This window comes from Mirounga angustirostris, unplaced genomic scaffold, assembly GCF_029215605.1.
Source record: "Mirounga angustirostris isolate CCGP_5_RB_7025 unplaced genomic scaffold, mMirAng1.0.hap1 SCAF_15, whole genome shotgun sequence".
In the NCBI taxonomy this organism is placed as follows: domain Eukaryota; kingdom Metazoa; phylum Chordata; class Mammalia; order Carnivora; family Phocidae; genus Mirounga; species Mirounga angustirostris.
The window spans coordinates 9,146,330-9,163,028 of NW_026991723.1; the positions used below are offsets into that span (position 1 = coordinate 9,146,330).

The 16,699-nt window shown below is 48.8% G+C and overlaps 1 protein-coding gene across 1 annotated transcript in view; it reads right to left on the reverse strand.

The window, feature by feature from the left end:
- The window catches only part of SMARCA2 (SWI/SNF related, matrix associated, actin dependent regulator of chromatin, subfamily a, member 2), a 180,052-nt gene extending 171,394 nt beyond the window's left edge, over positions 1–8,658 (reverse strand). Inside the window, 1 exon segment of the mRNA XM_064579201.1 lies at positions 8,383–8,658. The gene's annotated coding sequence lies outside the window, so the exon portion shown is untranslated.
- Between the last annotated feature and the right edge of the window lie 8,041 nt (positions 8,659–16,699).

The window sequence follows — 16,699 nt, forward strand, 5'->3', positions numbered from 1 at the left end:
GGATTCACGCCTCGCCACCAGCACCCAGGAAGACTGAAGAGGAGTGACTCTCAAAGAGGAGGTCACCGCCCTGGCCTCCGCCCTCCCTCTGCATTTCTGCTGGCAGCTTCATTGCACAGCTCAAGGACATGAGCAGCCTGTCTCACTGCGCAAAGCAACTCGGCCGATGTAAATTACAAAGCGGCTCAGCTCTCAAGCCGAGGCGCGGGGCATTACTAAGCTAGCGTGGTTAAGGTTTGAAGTCCAGGGTTGGCCAACTCAGCTTCTCCTTCACCAACCACACCGGGTGTCCTAGGAATCAAACCCTTTTCTTCCTCCTTCAAAGCACTGATGACAGGATGCAGACAGGCAGTGATGGGGGTGGGCACAGTGGGGACCCGGGAGGCGACGGCTCAGATCACCAGGGCAGGGTAGGCGCAGTAGGTCTCCGCACAAGGTAACACTCAAAATCTGCGTTTCTTTAGTGTTGGGAGGTAGGGTGGGGAGAGTTATACATTGTCACAGATGAGCCCGGCCTGTTTGACAGGAATGTGGCTGAGAGAATGAAGGAAACGTGTCTGGGGTGGGGGGACAGGGGCGTAAAGCACCGCAACCCCCCCCCCCCATGCACGGCACTGCGAGTCCCCGTCCTCCCGTAATGCACTCCCTGAGGGCTGGCCGCTGTGTTCTTGGCCAAGGCATTTTCAGCAGTACGCCCTGTCTTTTTCTGCGTCCTAACCCTGCCTTTACAACGGGGGGATGTTGTGTTTTTAAAAATAAAAGTTGTCAGAGCTTCCCACAGCTGCAACCACCCCAGATGCCTTCCTCCTTCCTTCTCCCCCTGGCTGAACAGGCCCCAGCACACCCATCAGCAGATTAAATGAGTTCAACTTCCTGGAATTGGAAGGGTCGCCAGTCTAACCACGACAGCTGCGACCAAACATACACCTTTTCCTGTCCTACTGCGATCGGCTGGAACACCACTGACCCCCGCCTTGCGGGGATATTTAAACACACCCACGTGGGCTTCACAGTCATTGGAGCAACCTGAGTTGAGGACACATTTGGTCCCATGCCCATGTAAAAGGTGAGGGCAGGAAGGAAGGGACCACACAGCTGGCCCGAAGTCAAGTCTGTCCACGGAACTTTGCGTCTCTTGACCCAGCCCAGGGCTGAGCCACTGCACCCAGGGGACAAGGCCGGCCACCAGGCAGGAGGGCTTTCACTCCGGCTGGAGACCCACCACGCGCAGGAACCAGGAACGGAGAGAGAAGGGCCTAGGGGCCGAGATGGAAACAACGGGAGGGAGATTCTGCCAGGCTTAGGCTTTGGCTGTGGTGCTAGCTCAACCTATGAAGGGACAGAGAAGTGAAAAGAAGCTCCGGAGAGAGTAGGAGGTGGACACGACATCATGGATGAAGGTCTGTGAAGTCTAATCAAACATCCAGAGGGCCCGTTTTACTTATCTGTTCCCAGCTGTCCTGAATCTCCACAAGGGATTGGGCACAAGGCAGGTAGGATGCACAGAAAGGCCCCGAGGGCGTACCCCAAGGCTCTACAAGTCTGATAGGGAAATGGGACTTTTCCATAAATAGCAGTAGGGGCCGGGAGAACAAATGGAAGGTCCTGCAAGACGAGAAGGGCTACAGCTAAGGGCAGACAGGGGAGAGGGCTTGCAGCCTGCAGGGTGGAAGAAGGAAGAGGGAATGTGGGGAGGCTTCCTGGAGAAGGAGGCCTTTCAGCTAGGCCTCCAAGAAAAAAACATAAATAAAACCAACCGACCAAACAAACAAATAAATAGATGCATGTCTCCCAGACACTTTTGTTTTCTAGTCCCAGAAAGGGTTTTGGGGGAAACACGACCACCCCGACTAGACAGCACCTCTTCAATAACTCTTCACCAAACGTGGCGAGGAAGCGTGGGCAAATCCTGCCTTTTCCGCACATCTTTATCACTGCTGGACTTGCAGAAAGACTGGGGTACGGGCCAAAGGTGGAACATTAGAAATAAACATTAGGCCCCTCGCGCGTCCCCGGGAACAGCTCTGTCTTTTTAAAGTTTTCTGGCTGGTGCGGGAGAACTGCAAGGCTCAGGAGATAGTTAAGATAAGGGTTCTTTTTATGTCTGTGTGCTGATTCAGAACATCTCCTGACCTGAAGGGCTTCTCACTTTCTGTGTAGCTGTCTGTATAAAGGAATTGATAATTCCCCTACAAGAAGTAGCAACATCTCTCCAACGGGAACAGAAGCACTGCTGTTCTTAATGGGGGAGTGGGGCGTGGGCACGAACAGCAGTGAAGATAAAGGAAATAAATCTACCAGAAGTTTCTTTTTCAGAGGCCAAGGTTGCCTGGATAGACGGTGAAACATTACCAAAAGCCCTCCCACTTCTCGGTCTGGGACGTGCAACTTTAAACAGGGCGCCCCATGATTTGTGCCACGGGGAAAAACCACGCCGGGCTTAAAAGTTCAACGTGACACGTCACCGGACCTGAAACTAGAAAAGCCTGGAAAACATTTTCCTCCTAGTGCTTCCTGTCAGTTTCCCATTCAAAGTCAAGTAGGTTTTAAAAAGGGGCTGGATTCAAAAATGGTGCTCTGTTTGTCTGGCTTCTGTGGACGTTTCCGCCACACGGTCAAGGAAACATTACGTTGTTAGCTGCTGCCCTCCCTTTAAATAACCTGCCCTGGGACTGTCCTTGCCCAGAGTCAGACCAAGGCTCAGGGGCAGCTCTGCGTGGGACAAAAGAGAACACGAACATGGCAGCAGCTAATTCCTGCCCCCGCCATCCCCAGGGGATACTCAGGGACCTGGCACTTAACATCATCACCCTGCAGAGACGGTGGGTTGCCTTCTTTTAAGAACCTACCCTGTGATACAATCCCAGGACCTCCCTTATGAGGACAGCCAACGTTTCCACCAAGGAAAAAGTCTTTGGAGGATGGTGCCTACGAGAAAACCCGAAGTACCAGAAGTCCTTCAACAAAAAAAACACTAGGGCAGAGCATCCTTCCAACGCAGGACTCACGTCCTTCGGTACTTATCAAGGTTATCACGGATCACTATCACTTCCAACATTTAGTTGAACCTAAACTGCGAGGTAATTGGCCAAAACCAAACCATGCCAATCAAACCAACAAAAGCTAGTTTCAGGGCACGCCCCCCTGACGTGTACTATCTTGTGTCCATTTACACGTACAACCCTCCTTCCTAGGTTCTGTTAGGCCCCCTTACAAGGCAACCTCATTTGGGATGCTGATAAGAACCGATGATAGCCACTTCCTTCTCCGTCCGCCGCTAAGATAATTGTATTTACACATTAAACATATGAGTCTGAAATACACATTTTAAAAACTCCTCTGGCTGAGATGGCATGCTACGACTTCGCAGTAAATCTCGACCCTTCTTTGCTGAATGAACCCCAGGTATATGACGGATGGGTTTTGATATGCCCCACTTGCCCGGGCTTTCACAGTAGCCACAGAAGTTCAAGCAGGAACCCTTCAAGTTCGCTGCAATTAAAGTAGATAATGGCCATTTACATGCTAACATGCCCTTTAAAAAAATCACCACCATAGTTCATTTGAGCTCTTCAAGTTTCGAGTTCTCCATCTACAAACTAGACAAAATCCTCGCCAGCTACAACTACAATCCTAATATGAATCAAGTAAAATATCACATCTGAAGACACCTTGTGAGCTATGGTGTAAAAATGTACATTACCTGGAGGATCCTTTCCATGGTTTCAATACCCACCCTGGACTCGAATCCACAGATTAATCTCAACTATTTTTGCTCATGAATTCCCTCATTCAAAACTTCTGAGACAGGGGCGCCTGGGTGGCTCAGTCGTTAAGCCTCTGCCTTCGGCTCAGGTCATGATCTCAGGGTCCTGGGATTGAGCCCCGCATAGGGCTCCCCGCTCAGCGGGAAGCCTGCTTCTCCCTCTCCCACTCCCCCTGCTTGTGTTCCCTCTCTCGCTGTGTCTCTCTCTGTCAAATAAATAAAATCTTAAAAAATAAAAAAAGATACTCTAATATTGACTTTAAAAAAAAACAAAAACAAAAACAAAAACAAACTTCTGAGACAAGCCTCCAATATGCACTGGATAAAATATTCATGCATTAGCCTGGACATCAAGTCTTTCTACCATGTCCAGCGTTGTCTTCCACAAATTCTCCCCAACTAGAACCCCTTCCCTGAGTCTTCCCATGGACTCTTCAGACCAGTCCCCGTGATCTCTGGATTTTCTTCTGATGATCAGCACCCCACCTCCTCCACCCCTGCCCTCCTCTGGCTGCAAGGCTACCCCACGGACCCGTGACAGCTCACCCTGACCACTCCCTCCACCACGAGGCCTGCGCAGTTTGCCATTTGCTCAGGTATATTCTTTAAAACACAAATTCTCAATTGTAGATTGTTTTTTTAAAGAGTTATGGGCTTTGCTTAATTGCATTTTAGCACATGTATGAATAGAGCGAACGGCGGCAACGTACAGAGGCAGTGCAGACATTACAAAGGTAAACACATGCCCGCTTCAAAAGCACTGGGGGAAGAGGGGAGAGGGCTTTCTTCCTGGACATTCAATTTCCAAGTTCAGTGACCCATCTTTCAGTGGGATGGTAACAACTGAAATATACAACATCAAGTAGGTGAAGAAATACGTAATCATCCTAAATAAGAAAAACAAACACAAACCGATAGAGAATTTCCCTTGGACTACTGTGAACCTACAAAACAGTATATCCTGATCTTTTTTGGTCAGATATGTGTTTTCTATTTTTAAGTTATGTAAATTTCCAAATTGTGAATTCAGTTCTTTAAAAAAGGGAGGAAGGGGGAGTTATAATTATATTTAATGGTTTTTAAACTTCAAACTTATTTCAACTCCTAGAGGTTCCACTCTATAATTCACAAAAGGGTCAGCCCATATTTAGATTAGATCAGTTTCTAAAAAGTTTCTGAAACATTAGTACTTGCATAGCTGTAGATAATATCTTGGTGTAAGACCGATGCCTAAATTGATGCTTACGTGCCTGAAAATACAATAGAATATTGCGATTTTTAAAGGTTTTACATGATACAGGCATATAGCTGGATTATAACTGTATGAATGTTCTGGAAGTCTTACATAACGAAAAAACCATCACAATTCACAGCTTCAATTACATAATAATGTGTTATAAATCCAGAAGTCCAGAAGGGCACCACTTATGTCAATATTTCAGTCAAAATCCTGTATTCCATATCTAAACCATCATTCCAAATGAGTGAATTAATGAGTTATTCACTCGTAATTAAAATTAAATGATGCTTCTATCCAACATCCTAAAGACCCAGCTAGGTGGCTCCTGAATTTCATCAGCTCTATTATATGTTTTGCTAAGGTTTAATTATTCAAGCATCTTTGTATCTTTAAAACCTGTATTACTTAAAGTCTCTAATGTATCCTAAATACTTTCAAGGAAAAGTGCTATATTAACACGAGAAAAAAAATCATAATAAGCAGTAATGAGGTCGTAGAGTTTTCCAAACCCACGTTGCAAGATTCCATTTAACTTGCTCATAAATAACCTCAAAATAAATATGCTGTCTTTCATAACGATTGTGGCAGAACTAAGTTTTAGACTTCTGTATTCCCTGGTAAATATGAAGTCATGACTTCCTATGTAGAAAAAATAAACATCTCAGGCCTTCCTAAATACTCTACCAAATAACTTTTACCACCATCCGGATCTTCTGCTACCAACTACTTAGGGAATGACCCAAGACTTTTTCAAATGGCTAGAGATTAAAGTTCCATAATGCAAACTCTTACCAAGATGACAGAAAAGTCAGCATCCTCTGTTGGTCTAAAAACAATCTACAGGACACATTTAAGGACAGGGAGTGATTCAGAAGATCATTCTTTCACATAAAGTGACAAGAGAAAAATCACAAGTAGCTCCCATATATGGGCTTTCCCATTAGGGAGATTTTCTCATCTGTTCCCCAGAAATACTGCAGAAGAGACAAGTGATCCACTTATAGGGAGTTCTCCAAGTCCACTCATGTTAAGCAACAAATTGTCCATGGCTCCCCTTAAAATCATCTTGACCACAACACAGTGGGAATCAAAACTTGTGCTGGTTGAAATCAGGTCCTATCAACACTCCCTCAATAGGCCAGCACTGACACACAGTACCCAGGATTATAGTTGTGATAATTCAGTTGTTTTCATGGCAGCACGTCAAGATGTCACAAATCGTGATTTATTATTTCTCTGGACTATCAAAAAGCTGCTGACCTAGGGGAGTTTGACAAAGGTCTTGTTTACAAAGGAAGACTTCTAAAGGAGAAGAAAAAAAAAAAAAAGGAAAAAGCCACCAAAACACTGGAGGACACCACCACTTTTATAGCTTATGAAAGTTTTCTCTTTTCTGATCTTGCTCTAATACATAATAAGCCTTTAAAATGAAATGTCAAAATATAGTAATATAAGGGGCATCACAATGGTGTCCTAGAGAGAACAGAATACGCTTTTACACTGGCCTGTAAATGTCTTATCTTTATCAAAGACAGAGAGTTTTGAATAATTATTTGCCAAAGTGTTACTTGCCAGTTATACTGTCAGAAATATCTTGAACAGAATTCAAGCATTAGCGATAAAATACAAGCAGGAGCACTTTTTCTTTCCTTTTTTTTTTTTTCCATCAATTCCAAGCCTCAGGTGTTGGTCAAAGCACCTTTCAAGAAAACTTGACGAGAAATGCTCAAAAAACACTTTAAAACCGAACAAAAGAAAAGATCTAAAGCTGCTTTGAACACACTCTTGTGGTGAATTTTTTCTTAAGACGCCACAGTGCAGCTAGTCCTGGAGCTGGGATGTCACTGCTGTCACTCAGAAGAGAAAGGCTGCATTGAAGGGGGCACTCCCGCACCTCTGACCATTCTTCAAGGATTCTGATACCCCAAACTCCTAATTTATTTTCACAGCGTTCTGTACCCACAAGGCACCTCTGCTTAATGCCTCCAATCAGGTAAATGGACCCCGGTCTCCAGGTCTGGATTTCTTCCTTAGTCCACTGGAATAAATATCTTGGGTACCTAACAGGTATCTCCAGATCCCTTCTTCCCAGTGGCAAACATTTGAGTCGTCAAGGAGCTTTAAAAAAAAAAAAAAAAAAAAGTCCAGGAGAATAAAAGCGCAATTGGATCCTTAACAGAGAAAGTGTGTCTGGATTTGCATAACAATGCACCAACTTGGATTCAAACCTGCCACACCTCTTAGCACTTAACCAGCGTGCTCAAAGTCGGCTGGATGCCTACCAAGTCTAGTGCTGGCAAACAAGCCTGGGGCAGTGGCCCCCCAAGTAACCGATGGAAAATATTACCGAAATATTTGAATGTGCACATCTAAGCGTCTATACACACACATAATATTGGGTATGGCTTTTATTTTAGTCCAGCTCTCAGGGCCTTCTGGATCTTAGATGGTTAGACAGAAATTCTCTGCCACTCCATACGCCAGCAACAATCTTTCTGTCCATACAAGCATTCTGCTCCTAGGAGCATGGCACAACCAGGTGTAAATAAAAAAAGTCCCTTGAAATGGGAGTTTAAAATTTAACTCTGCTATTCATGACGCACAGACGTTAAAAATAACCACTCCATACAGGAGACAAACGTGTATCCTTAATGCCTCCCTTAGGCTCTAACGTTACACGTATTTAGGAATACAGTCTATCTAATGACCAGGAGACCATGATGACACCTCTCCATAAAATATTAACCCCGGTCGCTTTGTTGTTTCAAAAGCACCAACGTCCATCAGACGGGGGAGGAAGGATAAAAGGCGAAACCTTGCAAAACTCTCCCAAAAGTTATATAAACAAAGGAGGGGAGAAGCCCAGTGTGGGCTTTGCACCCATGTGCTACTAAAATTACATAACACCCGGCGCAGACATGAGACAAGGAATGGATTCTGCACAACACCCTCCCCCCCCCCACTTTCCTCGACTCCCCAAGCCCGTCTCCTTCTCTTAAAAAATCCTAATGCCTGGCAAGACCAAATGGACGACTTGGCATATTTATTTTATTGCTGGAGTAAATCCTGCGAGAGTTGGAGGCACGTTTAGGCCCGAAGTTTTGAATGTGCAACAGCCCCAGGGCGCAGCGACTCCACTCTCCGGACCCGGAGGAGAAAGAACCGACAAGCGACCGCAACCAGCAAGGCCTTCTCCCTCGCCCTCGCGGCGCTTCCCGCTGGAAAGTTTTCCACGCGACCGATCGGAGGGCGAGGAGCCCGCTCCCCCGCCTGCCTGACTTTGCAGGAAAGGCGAGCCGCCAGAGCGGAGGGGGCCGGCGGGGAGAGAGCCGGGAAGCTCCGCACCCAGCGGGCGGCGCCGGCGCAGGCTCCTTACCTGGGGGACGCGGCACAAAAAGAGGCGCGGGGCTCGCCGAGCGGGTGGCGGCGGCGCGGCCGGCTGCCGGCTGCCGGGGCGGGTCTCCCCGCCCGAGCCCTAGGCCCGCGCCCGAGCCCGCGGCCCGGCCCCCGCCGCCGCCGCCGCCGCTTCCTCCCTCGCGCGCGTCATGTCACGGCGATCAAACATGTCTGTGTGCGCTTCGCTGCTGTGACTTCCTGATTCTCTGCCGCTCGCGCGCGCACACTCACACTCACACTCACAGCCACACGCACACGCCACCCCCACCAGCCCCCGCCGCCAAACCTCGCCTGGCCCTCCCCGGGCTCCCGGCGGCTGCCGGCGCCTCTGCTCGCGTCGCGCTGGCCCCGGCGCGCACAACACACACTCACACTCACGCGCAGACACACTCGCGCCGGCCCCGAGGCGCGGAGACGCGAGCCGCGGGAGCTCGCCGCCCCCTCCCACCCCCTCCCTACTTAGCCGCCCTGCCAAACTTTTTTTTTTTTTTTTCCCCTGCCTGATCCACGTCCAACTTCCCTCCACCCCCACCCCCCACCCTCCAGCAGTCCGGCCTGCCCCGCGCTCACCAGGATCCGCCGCAAGCTGCAACCCGGATAATAATAATGCAATCCAGGCGGCGGAGGCAGGGGCGAGCGCGAAGACACTGGCAGGAGGCGATTTCCCCGCGTGTACCGGAAACCGGCCGAGCGCCGGGACTAGGGCACGGGTGTCCCCTGGAGCCCGCACTGCCGCGCCTCGCCCCGCGCGGTGCAACTGCGCCCAGGCTGCGAGGCCTGGTGCGGGGCACCCGGAGGACCGGGCTCGGTGTGCGCCCGCAGCCGGAGGGCGCCTAGGGACTGGCACGCCGGACCGGTTATTTGGGGAAGTGCATCGCGACACCTTTGCAGATGGCATGGCCCTGTTTTGCAACGCAAACGGGAGGAGGGAAGACGGCCGGATGGAGGGGGAGAGCAGAGGAAGGGGTAAATCAGGTTGGGATGGGAATAAAGCAAACTCGAAAGCAGGGAGCGAGAAGGAAGGGGTGCGTGTCATCGCTGGGAGGAGGCTCCCACCCGGTCTCCCCGCCTCCCGCCCTGGCCACCCCCTCCCTCCTTCCCCCGCCCGCTCCCGCCCCCCCCCCCCCCAGCAGCCCTTCCCCTTCTCCGGCGAACGCCGCCACCACTGCTGCCCTGGTGCGCGCGGGTCCTGTTTGTGACAGTCAGGCAGAGAGGATTATCCGGATCATGGCCTCCCGGCCCGCAGCCACGATGGCTCTCCCGGGCCCCAACGAGCCCCTAGCACCCGGACGATCGCGGGCGACCGACGCCCGAGGTTCCCGCGGCTCAAGCTGGGCGAAGACGCCAAGCAAAAGAAAACAACCCCCGGGGCGGGGGGGGGTAGGGCAGGGTAACTGAGCCCGGCGGGCACCTCCGACCGCCTTCTTTGGGGCCTCCTCCCTCCCTCCCGGCAGTGCGGCCCGGGCCGGACACCCCGAACTTCAACATCCGAGCCCGCGCGGCCGCCAGGTACCAGAGGCACGGACGTCCGCAGAGCCGCGGGCGCAGCGCCCCGGTAACCCCTTTGCCTAAAGGCCTGCCTACCGGTCAACGTCCTCATCCCCGCCGGAGGGAACGCGCAAAGTGGAGGTGACACCTCCGATCCGGCACGCACCGGCCCCGCGGCGGCGGCTGCCGCCTCTACGGCGCGCCAGCTCCGGCTTCTCCCGCCGCGATCCGCTCGCGTCTCGGCCACCGGAGCCCTTTAAACAAGTCCCCGGGAAGCGGGTGGCAGCCGCGTTCGTTGGCGCCCGGCCGCCAGCCCGGGCTCCTCGCCCTCCTCTCCCGCTCCCCTTCCAACTCTTCCGGGGAAGACTGCTCGGGGCGAACTGTCGCCTCCCCCCCCTCCACCGCCCCCCTCCCCCAGCTTTAAGGGGATGGGGGGATTGCAACCTTGCCGAGTGTGTGTGTGTGTTGCAACCTTGAGTCGGCAGCGCATCGCTGACTGCCCACCTCGGGTCAAGGCTGTGGTTTGTTGGGATTCCCCCCGCCCCTCGCCTCCCCAAAGTAGTAATTATTACTGTTATTATTGGAACAGCAAGGTTCGGTTGAAACTTTCCCGTTTCTTCCACGGCCGCCCGGGAGCTGTCGTTAGAGCATTCCACCTGAGGCCCGCGGGGAGGCGGGCTTTTTTTTTGTTGTTGTGGCGGTTGGCCCGCCTGTTTGTTTTGGGTCTCCGTGCATGCACAATAAATAATAATTAGGATAATAATGAATAATCGCCGGCGAAGGCGGCTCCGTGCGGGAGGGGTTTGTGCGCGGCGGCTGCAGCCGGGAGGCCGCAGGGAGGGGAAAGAGGAGAAGGGAGTTGTAAGTTATATTTACCTTGCTCGCGAGGAGTGTGCTGGCTGAATCTCTTCCCTCTCTGAGTCACCCAGAGTACAGAAACAGAGGGAGAGAGGACTGGATTATGAATATGACTTCATTGATGACAGCCATCCCCTCCTCTTCCTAAACTCGGGCTCCGCCCCGCGTCCCACCCTCGCCGCCTCCACGGGCGCCGGAAGACGCGCCGCGGTTGGCCCCGCGCGCCGCTCCTCCCTGCCCGCCCGGGCGCGGGTTGGCGGGACGCGCCTGTCACTCGCCCCGCTCAGCGACTCCGGGAGCTCGGGGGAAGGAGGGGGCGGTGTGCAAGAATGTGGATCGAGACAGCGCTACTGTATGCGTGGATCCGTGTGTGTCTGCGAGGCGCCGGCTCTCGGGCCGTGCTCGTGCCTGGAGCAGAGACACTGCGCAGGACGCAGAGAGCCCCAAGCCCTGGAGGAGTTAGGCACCCGTTATCCCTCTCCCGGCCGTCGTCCTGGCGGGGGTGGGGGGCGGGGGCGGCGCTGCCGGGCTCCCCCGGGGAGGCTGGGGAAGCAGAGGAGGCACAGCGAGAGGGAGGGCAGCCGTAGTAATAGCGCGTAGTAGTTTGGGGGTATGTGGAGAAGGTGCTGGAATTTAACTGTGCCTCCGCCTGCCAGAGCGAGCCTGCAGAGGGAAAGGGAGGGGACAGGGGGAGGGCTCCGAGGGGCATCACAACTGTTCGTGGCACGGTGTTGACCGTGAAAGAAAAAACAGGCATTGTCGTGCCGGCTGAAACTTTTTCTCCCCACCCCCGCCCCCCACCCCCCACTCAAGGTTGTCATGACAAATCTGTCCCCCTTTTTCCTCCCCGGTAAAAAGGGAGGCGGGCACAAAGAACATTCCTGCCAAATCTGTCTCTTTTCTAAAGGACGGCGAGCTTCCAAATGCCAACGAGGGGGAAAACAGCTGAGAGGCTGAACGCCTTGTAAATAAATAAGCCCACCCTAACCCCTCTGTTTACTTTGTGGACCAGATACGGCGCTTGCAGCTTCCCTCACCTGTCATCTTCGAGTAAAATATATACGAAAATACGGGGAAACAACCCGTGGGGGGCGGGGCGAGCGGGTTAGGGCACAGCTGAAGCATGGAATCTGCTTTTGATTTAAGAGGGGGAATACATCTCTTATCCTGCACAGTCCATAGGCTCTTCTCTCCCACCTCGCGTTTAAGACCGATTAAGGCTACACACAGTAGACTGCCGGCACTTGGCAGTTTTGAGACCTCTTGTTCCAGTTCTCCTTGAGATACAGCTCTTTGGCTGGCGGAATAGGTCAGTGTTTGCTGAGACAATTTTATTTTTAGTTTTATGAAGTGTGAAAGAATGTTAGGAGATTTTAAATCAGGGGCCTATTATTTCAGACTCAGATTAATGTAAGTGCTTGACTCTTAAAATTAAAACTGTTCCTATATGGTAGTGTTATGAAAAGAATGATGTATCCCTTATTTTGTAATGTAATGGCTTCAGTTAGTCATTCAAAGTGCACTGTGACTATCCGGTTGAGGATTTTCCCCCTAGAGTAAAATCCTATTTTAAGACCATTTTGCTGGGGCGCCTGGGTGGCTCAGTTGGTTAAGCGACTGCCTTCGGCTCAGGTCATGATCCTGGAGTCCCGGGATCGAGTCCCGCATCGGGCTCCCTGCTCGGCGGGGAGTCTGCTTCTCCCTCTGACCCTCCTCCCTTTCATGCTGTCTCTCATTCTCTCTGTCTCAAATAAATAAATAAAATCTTTAAAAAAAAAAAAGACCATTTTGCTGTTGCAAAATTGACTCTTTGAGCAACGGGGTCTGAAATGCAGTTCTAGGATGCTTGGAACTAGGCACTGGAGAAGTTGAAGACAAGAAGCAATGGAAAGTGCATCTAATGCTGCATAGGGTTATGAAATGGCAAAAACTGTTTATGTGGCTGGTCCACTGCTAGGGGAAGTAGAGTTTGCAAGGGCACCGAGTTCAGGCGGTTAGGAGTGTCAATGCCAGCCACCCCGTAGTTTCTAAGGCTTTGTTACTTGCTTCATAACTTCAGTGTTATAATTCCCTGTCTATCCCAAAGTGAACCTCAGGACAACAAAAGAAAATACATCGAAGAGAAATAGAATATAGTATGCCCTGAAGAATCGGCTGTAAGAACTTGTTTTTCTGCCTGAGGATATGCCAGGATAACTTTTCCCTGGAAAATAAGCAGTGAGAAACCTTAAAATTAGCAATGTAGTAAAAGTATAACGTCTAACTGCCTCATAAATTGCAACTAATAATATAGCCAGATAACCCAGTTGTCTGTAAAAGGTCCTTCACCTAATGGCAATGCTTATTACATTAGCTAATATTAGGTTTTAATTTTTTTCCAGGCCCAATTTGTTTCTCGGGCATGCCAACCTCACACCTTTCCTTCCTTGTGCATAAGTACCTTTGATCCCTTTATGGTTCCACCTTTACCTGCCATGCCAAATTTCAAAGAGAGAACAATCAGTAAGACCCTGAAGGAGGAGATGGGCCATTCCTCCTGGTGTTTTGTCAGAGGAAGAGTAGAGAAGAAGACACTCGCTTTGTTACATGTGTCTATTCTTCGGCTCATATAAAATTTTGATGCAGTACTTGGAGGGACTGGTATCAATGCATTATATGCCCAACTATGGGAATTGAAAAATAAAATCTATCTCTGGGAGCAGAGCTTAAATATAGATATTGCATCTCCTTTTCTCTTCGTATTGGTCTAAGAAAGCACCACCTTCTCCCTTCAGGTCTTCCCTCTGAAGAATCGTCTTGTTTGTAGCTTGCACTGCAGCAAGTAGAAATGTTGGAAAATAAGGCCTACACTCAGGAGAAATGAAAAGGCATTCACTCAGTACTGGGGGGGGGGGGGGGTGCGGAAAAAGATCGTAGAACATAGAGCATAAGCTTCATCTCTGAGGTAAAACAACACTTAACAATTGACGTTAAGGAGGAAAATGATGGGGTTCTTTTGTTTCGCAGAAGATCCACACAAAAGCCAATATGGTTGCAGGCTAAAAGGACCCCGAGAGGCTGCACAGGATTGCTATATTCACGAGGCTTTTCCTTTTGGACTTTGATGAGTCATAATGTGTTCTCTGAACTTGCTTTTCTCTTTCTAGTTTGGCATCAAGAGATGGAAGTCGCTTTTTCATGTCTGTATGGCCACTGTCACTTGTTATGTAAGTCGGCTGTGGTTAATGTTCTGTTTTGAGTGGATATTGGGTTTGAAAATTGATATCTGGTTATAACATCCTCATAAAGAAAAATTCCATGCACAACGTTAGGAAGCTTGTAATCCCACCAGGCAAACTGGGAATGCTGGCTGAAATGTTGCCTGCCTTCAAACAGGAGCAAGTCAGACACTTAGGGAATGAATACGTCTACAGTAATGGAACCTAAACTTGGACAAAGTGAATTAGCCGACATTTACTTTAGTGACGAGTTTAGAATTAGCAAGTAAATTTACTACGGAGGTAAACGCTCCTCTCTCTCCTTTTTCCCAACCAACAGTCTCAAGAGATTTTGTTTCACCAGTCATTCCTCCAAAATAACCACCCCGGTTCCTTGTGATGGTATCACCCTCTAGCTTAAGAGCCTTTGTCTATTTCCAATCCATTCTATGATAAATTTCAGTCTTAGCATGTCATCCAAGGCTGAGAACGGACAGATTCCTGCCAGCCTCGGTTGACTTCCTCAAACCCCTGGGCTCCAGAAACCTGGTCTACCTGCTGGTTCCTAAGGGGCCATACTGGATATACTTCCCTCTGACCAAAATGCAGGTTCCCAGTCACATCCTCCAAGACTCAGCTATGGCCCAACATCCTTCCAGGGGCCCTCCTTGCCCTCCCCAGGCAAAGGAAGCTGCTTAGCCTACTCTGCTCCCATAGCAACCAGTGTGTACCTCCATTAGAGCACTTATCACTTGGATGCGATTATTTGTTTGGTATCCTGCACTGGATGGTTAGTGCCTGGAGGGCGCAGAGCAAGTTCAATTCATCTTTGAAACCTCAGCACTTAGCCGGATGTCTAGTACATTGTATGTTGTTTAAAAACAAAACAAAAAAAACAAAAGCAAATAAGAAACCCCACAACTTTAGAGATTGATATTAAAATTATCTGATAGGATTTAATGGGTCTTTCCAATTAGTATTCTCATGTTAATGAACAGGATTACTCAGTGTTCAGAATCCGGTGCTTTCCCAGGCTGGAAAGGTTAATACGCTTTTGTTGTGTTTGTTTTGTTTTGTTTTGGGGAGTAAGGTGGGAGGTGAGAAACTACAGCTCTTGCAGCCCCATAGAGAGAGCACTGAGAGGAGGTTTTGTTTGGTTTTTAAATTAGGCTAGGAGTAACGTGAGTGTACACTTGGCAACCACGTGATAGAGTGGTGATCATTATAATAGCATCTTCTGTTATTTCTCCTTTAAATCCCATGCCCGTATTTGTGCACACAACTTTACACATGCCACGTATCCACTTGACCGTATGAGTTATGTGACATTATCCCCATTTTACAGATGAAGAAACTGAGAGTCAGCAGTAAATGATTAGCCTAAGGCAGGGGTCTCCAAAGTGGAGTGAGCAAGAACATTAGGGAAGAACATTAGAGATTCTATTTCTTTTTCCTTTAATGATTAGAAAATGTAATGACCAAAGAGAGAAGAACTTTACTAATGTTCATTATATTCATTGACCTAGCACCTTTACATGGTGCGGAGTAAGGAGCTCACGTGCCCAGTGTTGTATCTGAGGAGTACTCACTGAAGAGCCTCAGGCAGTGGGGTGACCGTGGCGCCCCCCCCTCTGGTTCTTTCACTGATTTCAAGGTGTTGACATTGCCTGAAGCTTACACCTTCCACATAGTGTCTTGCCTGGTTTTAACCAATTAACTCTCTTATTTGGAAAACAAGTGGCTTAAAAGATTCCTTCAAAGAAGTCGAAGATTGAGATAAATCCAATAATGCACTCACAGGTGAAAATCAAGATCAAATCTGCCACTTTCAGTTCTTAGAGTTTTTTGCCAGCCATACTGAGATGTGAAAACAATGACAGTCTAATTGGATCTGACAAGAAACAGGTCAAAAATATTTACAGTTATTCAAGACTACTTGCAATTTGGATTTCTATGAACTATCATTAATGATGAATTCTGATCTGAGCATATATTTTGCTGTGAGATATTAGCTATTGATAGAGTATGATATCATCATGATTAGCAAGACATTTTCTTCTCTCATCTTCATCTCATTCTTTTATAACTTCTATTGTGTGTATGTTTTATGATGCACTTGATATATTAATACTGAATACATGTATTACAAATAAATATACATAAGTCATACTCTATCCTTCTTCTGATTTTATTCTTTTCCTTTATAACTGCAAGGGGAATGTGATCAAACAACTTGGAGAGAACTAAGTGATGAAGTCAGAATTTTTAACCCAGCTTGGTAAAGCTCCAGACTCAGCGTGATCTATGTGGCTCATGTAAAAACTGTTCAATCATTTGTCATCAATACAGGGTTCTTAACCCATTACGGGACAGGGGGAAGGTGGAATATAAATGATCTTTGGCGCATTTGACAATCCCTTGAAACTGTGATTGAAATTCCGTGATCATGTTAGGATGCACTTTCTGCAAAGGGAGTCCATACATTCAATCAGATTCTCAAGGGGATCTTCATCACAGGGGGTAAGAAGTGCTATCTGCTATCGAGGTACCAGCAGCATTAATGACCTAGGATACTTTTCTGATAAGAAATTAATCTTTCCCTTAACTTTGCACACTTTATACGTCCAATCAAGTCTATCCTTAGAAAAACCATTTAGAACTTAATATTTCTCTAGATAATTCAAATGTATTCTAACTGCCCAAAGGAAGTCTTCATTTGTCTCTGGAGATGGGCTTTCTGAGGATAATTTCATT